This window comes from Miscanthus floridulus, chromosome 11 (genome assembly GCF_019320115.1).
Source record: "Miscanthus floridulus cultivar M001 chromosome 11, ASM1932011v1, whole genome shotgun sequence".
NCBI classification, from domain to species: Eukaryota; Viridiplantae; Streptophyta; class Magnoliopsida; order Poales; family Poaceae; genus Miscanthus; species Miscanthus floridulus.
In genome coordinates, this window is record NC_089590.1 from 57,654,534 (window position 1) to 57,660,533 (window position 6,000).

The window sequence follows — 6,000 nt, forward strand, 5'->3', positions numbered from 1 at the left end:
TTGTTTTAAATGAGGGATTATAAATACTTCCTATATTCACTCAAGGGATCACTTTTGCTCATTTCAATAGCTAAGAAACACCCTTGAGAGTGCCAAGGAGAGTAAGGTCCTAATGAGGTGATTGAGATTTGAAAATCCAAGAGAGATACCTCATTAGTGAAAAGAGAGTAGCAAGTGTGCATTCACCCTTCTCATTATGCTTGTTGTGGTCAAGTGAGAGTTCTTGCTTATTACTCTTGATGATCGCCATCACCTAGATGGCTTGGTGGTGATTGGGAGTTTGGTGATCATCCGGTGGAGCTTGTGGATGACCCAACTCAAGTTGTGAGAGGTTGTGGGTGATTCACCGCGACGGAGTGTCGAAGAATCAACCCGTAGAGAGCACTTGATCCTTGCGTGGATCAAGGGGGAGCTACAGCCTTACACGTGTGCTCCAACGAGGACTAGTGGAGAGTGGCGACTCTCCGATACCTCGATAAAACATCGTGGTATTCCTCCTTCTCTCTTTACTTTGAGCAATTTAATTCTTATCTTTACATTCATAGAATTGCCATGCTAGAGTAGGATTGGAACTTAGGGTGCAAAACTTTTGTACGGTAGAACATTAGAAACACTTTCTAGGCACAAGGGGTGAAGTGGGTTAAGTGTAGGATTTAATTATTGCAAAGAATTTTAGAATTAGCCCAATTCACTCCTCCTCTTGGGCATCTTGATCCTTTTAATTGGTATCAAAGTCTCGTGCTCGCGTATTTAGGCTTAACCGCCTAGACAAAGATGTCTCACGGGGATGGTCCTCCTCCTATCTTTGAGGGAGATGATTTTCCTTATTGGAAAATCCACATGGAGGCGTATTTAGAAGCTCTAGATGTTGGAATACTTAGAGCCGCCTCACAAGGATTCCCAAAACCTTAGGATCCCACACACCTTCAAGGAGATGAAGTGAACTACGAAAAGTGGAATGCAAAGGCTAGAAACACCATCTTTCGAGGCCATTGCAAAGATGTGTTTAACCGGGTGAGGAACCACAAAGACACCCATGCACTATGGTTGGACATTTATGCGCTCCATAAGGGAACTAAGAGCGAGCGTGAGAAACGCTATCATCTTATGATGAAAAAGCTTAATTCTTTTGAGATGCATCCAAAAGAAAGCACTAATGAAATGTACTCACGTTTGAATGTTCTTATAGAGGAAGTCAATGGGCTTGGACTTACTCAAATGCAACCATCCGATGTTGTAAGAAAAATCTTGAGTGTCCTCCCCATTGACAAATATGGGTATATTGTGACCGAGCTTCATCAAGGTGATCTTTCCACCGCTACACCAACTCAAATCTTGGGAAAGATCAATGCTCATGAGATGTACATGCACATCACACCACAAGCTGGCTCATCCTCTACCAAGAAGAAAGACAAAGACTTAGCATTCAAGGCTAGCTAAGAGAAGGGCAAAGCAAGAATTGAGTATGAGAGCTCAAGTGATGATGAAATTGATGATGCAAGTCTTGCTCTCATGGTGAGAAGAACCGCCAAGATGCTAAAGAAACTCAACAAGAATGGCGTGAAGTTTGATGGAAAGAAAAGGAAGTTCTTCACTAGCACTAGAAGGAAGCCAATCTCGGAGATGGATTGCTATAATTGTAGAGAACTTGGTCATCTAGCACATCAATGCACCAAGCCCAAGAAAGACAGGTACAAGAAGAAGTACAAGGGCAAGAAAAATGACTCAAGTAATAAAGATGAAGATGAGAAGAAGAAAATTAAGCCATACAAGAAGAAAGATGGCAAGAAGAAGGACTTCCACAAGAAGAAGAAAAATAGAAAGGCATACATCGTCGGTGATTGGCTCATGGATATTGACTTATCAAGTTGCTTATCCGATGATGATAGTGAGAATGAGAAGGTGGCCGCTATTGTGATTGACTCTTCATCATCTTCACTGACACCACCACCATCATCCTCTACACACCTATGCCTTATGGCCAAGGGTGAACGAAAGGTATCAAACGATGATGATAGTAGTCGTGATGATCATGCTAACAATGATGATAGTGATAGTGATAGTGATGATGATGAATTTGAATCGCCTTCATATGATGATCTTGTTAAAAATTGCTAAATGAATACACTAAGATCATTAGAAAGTCAAAAGCTAAGAATGAAAAGCTAGAAATTAAGAATAACTCTCTTTTAGCTAAATGTGACAGCGGAAAAGGCTAGTGTTGAGCTTAGAGAAGCAAATGATGCTATGCCATCCAAACTCAAGGAGCTCCAATCTTCTAAGAAAGAGCTTAAAGATAAACATGATAAACTTGAGGGGATGCATAAAGAGCTCATCACTAGCTACAATATGCTAAAATAAGAATATACAAATCTCAAGATCAATCATGATAATCTTGTTATCTCTCATGAGTTTTTATCCAATGAGCCACATGATGCTACTAACGATGTTATTAAGATTGATATAGCTATATCATGTGATGATTTGATTATTGAGAGCATTGAGCAAGGTTCTAGTAGCAAAGGCAAGCAAGTGGTTGAGTCCAATAATTATGAAGAATTTGTCAAGATCAAGAATGAGAATGAGAAACTTAAGAAAGATCTTGAAGAGCTATCAACCACCAACACTATTATGATAGAGAACATTGATCATGACTATGATGTAGAGCTCACGGAAGAGAACGAGAAACTCAAATAAGAGAACAAGAAGCTAAAGATGGAGAAAAATCATGATGAGCTAAAAGAAGAGAACAAGAAGCTTAAGTTGGAGAAAGAACATCTCAAGACTGCTTGAGCAAGTTCACAAGAGGCAAGCATCTTCAAAGTGAGTTACTCATGAACACCGTCATGAAGATGGATAGAAGTGGAATTGGATATTTGGCAAATCAAGAGAAGAAGGCTCAAGCTCAACAACAACAACACAAGTCAAAGCCAAAGCCAAAGAGGTGTTTTGAGTGTGGACAAGAAGACCACTTTGTCCATAAGTGTCAAACTCCACCACCACAACCCTTACCCAAGCATGCTAGACCCTTTGCTTTCAATGCTCATTATATGCTTAGAAAGGACTCTAATAGAAAAATAAAAGTTATGTTCTTAGGACCTCCCAACAAGAATAGGTCTAAGAAAATTTAGGTTGCAAAGTCACTTGTTGAGAAAGTCAAGGGCCCTCAACAAGTTTGGGTCCCTAAAGGTTGATCTCTTGTGTGTAGGTGAACTACAAGACCAATGAAAGTTATTGGGTAATTGATAGTGGTTGCACACAACATATGACCGGTGATCCTCGTATGTTCACCTCACTAGATGAAGAAGTAGATGGCCAAGAAAGAATTATATTTGGCGATAATTCAAAGGGCAAAGTCAAGGGATTGGGCAAAGTGGCAATATCAAAGAATCATTCTATCTCAAATGTGCTATATGTTGCTTCTTTGAGCTTTAACTTGCTATCCGTTAGACAATTATGTGATCTTGGCTTCTAATTCTTGTTTACTAAGAAGGAAGTTGTTGTATCTAAGAAGGATGATGATCAAGTGATATTCAAGGGATTTAGATATAACAACCTATATCTAGTGGATTTCACCTCTGAAGATGCTAACTTGAAGACATGCCTATTCACCAAAACATCTCTTGGGCGGCTATGGCATAGAAGACTTGCCCATATTGGGATGAGCTCACTCAAGAAGCTTATGAAGAATAAATTGGTCAGAGGATTGAAGGATGTGAAATTTGAGAAGGACAAGCTTTGTAATGCATGTCAAGCCAGCAAATAAGTTGCAAACACTCATCCTACAAAAGCTTTTATGTCAACTATAAGAGTGCTAGAGCTCCTTCACATGGACTTATTTGGACCAACAACATACAAGAGTTTAGGAGGAAATCTTTTTTGTCTTGTGATTGTTGATGACTACTCAAGATATACATGGGTGTTCTTCTTTCATGACAAATCCGAAGTTGCATCATGCTTCAAGAAATTTGCCAAGAGAGCACAAAATGAGTTTGAGGTGAAGCTCAAGAAGATTAGAAGTGACAACGGAAAGGAATTTGACAACATAAACATTGAAGCTTATTGTGATGAAGTTGGAATCAAGCATGAGGTCTCCGCAACATACACTCCTCAACAAAATGGTGTAGTTGAGAGAAAGAACCAGACACTCATTACACTTGCAAGAACAATGCTTGATGAGTACAACACACCCAAAGCTCTATGGGCAGAAGCTATCAACACCGCATGTTATGCATCCAACCACCTATTCTTCAAAAGTTTCTTGGCAAGATACCTTATAAGTTGTTCAATGGGAAGAAGCAAGACGTCTCCTTCTTTAGGGTGTTTGGTTGCAAATGCTACATCTACAAGAAGCAGCAACACCTAGAGAAGTTTCAAAAATGTTGTGATATTGGTTTTCTTGTTAGTTACACATCAAAGTCCAAAGCATATAGAGTATTTAATCATGCCACAGGCTTGGTTGAAGAATCATATGATGTGAAATTTGATGAATCTAATGGCTTCCAAGGAGCACATGAGAATCTTGATGATGTACGTGATAAACCATTGAGGGAGGCTATGAAGAATATTCTGGTTGGAGACATCAAGCCACAAGATGATGAAGATGATGTACAAGTGATTAATCCACCTTCTTCATCAAATGTGCCACAAGATGGTGATAAAGATAGAAGAGTAGAAAATGAAGACACTCATATCTCCCATGATCAAATGGTGGCACAAGCACAAGATGTTGATGCTCCACAACCTCCCCCTCAAGTGGTTGATAGAAGAAACTCACCTCTACTACAAACTCATTCATAAGATCTCATCATAGGGAGTCCATCAAAGGCTGTAATGACTTGATCTCAAAAGCTTGCTTCTTTTATTGAACATCACTCTTTTGTCTCTTGTATTGAACCTAAGAATGTAGAAGAAGCTCTTAAAGATTCTGATTGGATAAATGCCATGCATAAAGAGTTGAACAACTTCGTCCGCAATAAAGTTTGGACTCTTAAAGAGCGACCATAAGGTGCAAGAGTCATTGGAACAAAGTGGGTGTTCCACAACAAACAAGATGATCAAGGCATTATTTTAAGGAACAAGTCAAGACTAGTTGCAAAGGGATTCTCTCAAGTTGAAGGGTTGGATTTTGGAGAGACCTTTGCACCGGTTGCAAGACTTGAAGCCATTCGTATCCTCCTTGTATATGCATCGCATTATGAAATGAAATTATATCAAATGGATGTTAAAAGTGTATTTTTAAATGGCTTTATTAATAAACTAGTCTATGTTGATCAACCTCCCGGGTTTGAAGACCCTAGATATCCTAATCATGTTTATAGGTTGTCCAAGGCGCTATATGGGCTTAAGCAAGCCCCAAGAGCTTGGTATGAATGCCTTTGAGATTCATTATTGAGAAGGGTTTCACCATTGGGAAGGTCGACATCACACTATTCACCAAAAAGTTTGATGGAGAGATCTTCATTTGTTAAGTATATGTTGATGATATCATCTTTGGATATCAAATGAAGATTCTTGCAAAGAGTTTGGTGAATTAATGTCGAAGGAGTTCGAGGTGTCTATGATTGGAGAGCTTACATTCTTTCTTGGTTTTCAAGTAAAGCAAATGAGAGAAGAAATTTTCATCTCTCAAGAAAAGCATACCAAGGATCTTCTCAAGAGATTCAATATGGATGAATGTAAGCCAATCAAGACACAAACGCCATCTAATGGACATCTCGACCTAGATGAGGGAGGTAAAATGGTTGATCAAACTCTCTACCGCTCTATGATCGGTAGCTTGTTATATTTAACCGTATGTAGGCCTGACATCATGTTTAGTGTGTGTATGTGTGCTAGATTTCAAGCTAATCCTAAGGAAGCTTATTTGATTGTCGTGAAAAGAATCCTTAGATATCTTAAGCACACACCAAGCATTGGTCTTTGGTATCCCAAATGAGCTAGATTTGAATTAGTTGGCTATTCCGATTCGGATTATGCCGATTGCAAAGTTGATAAAAA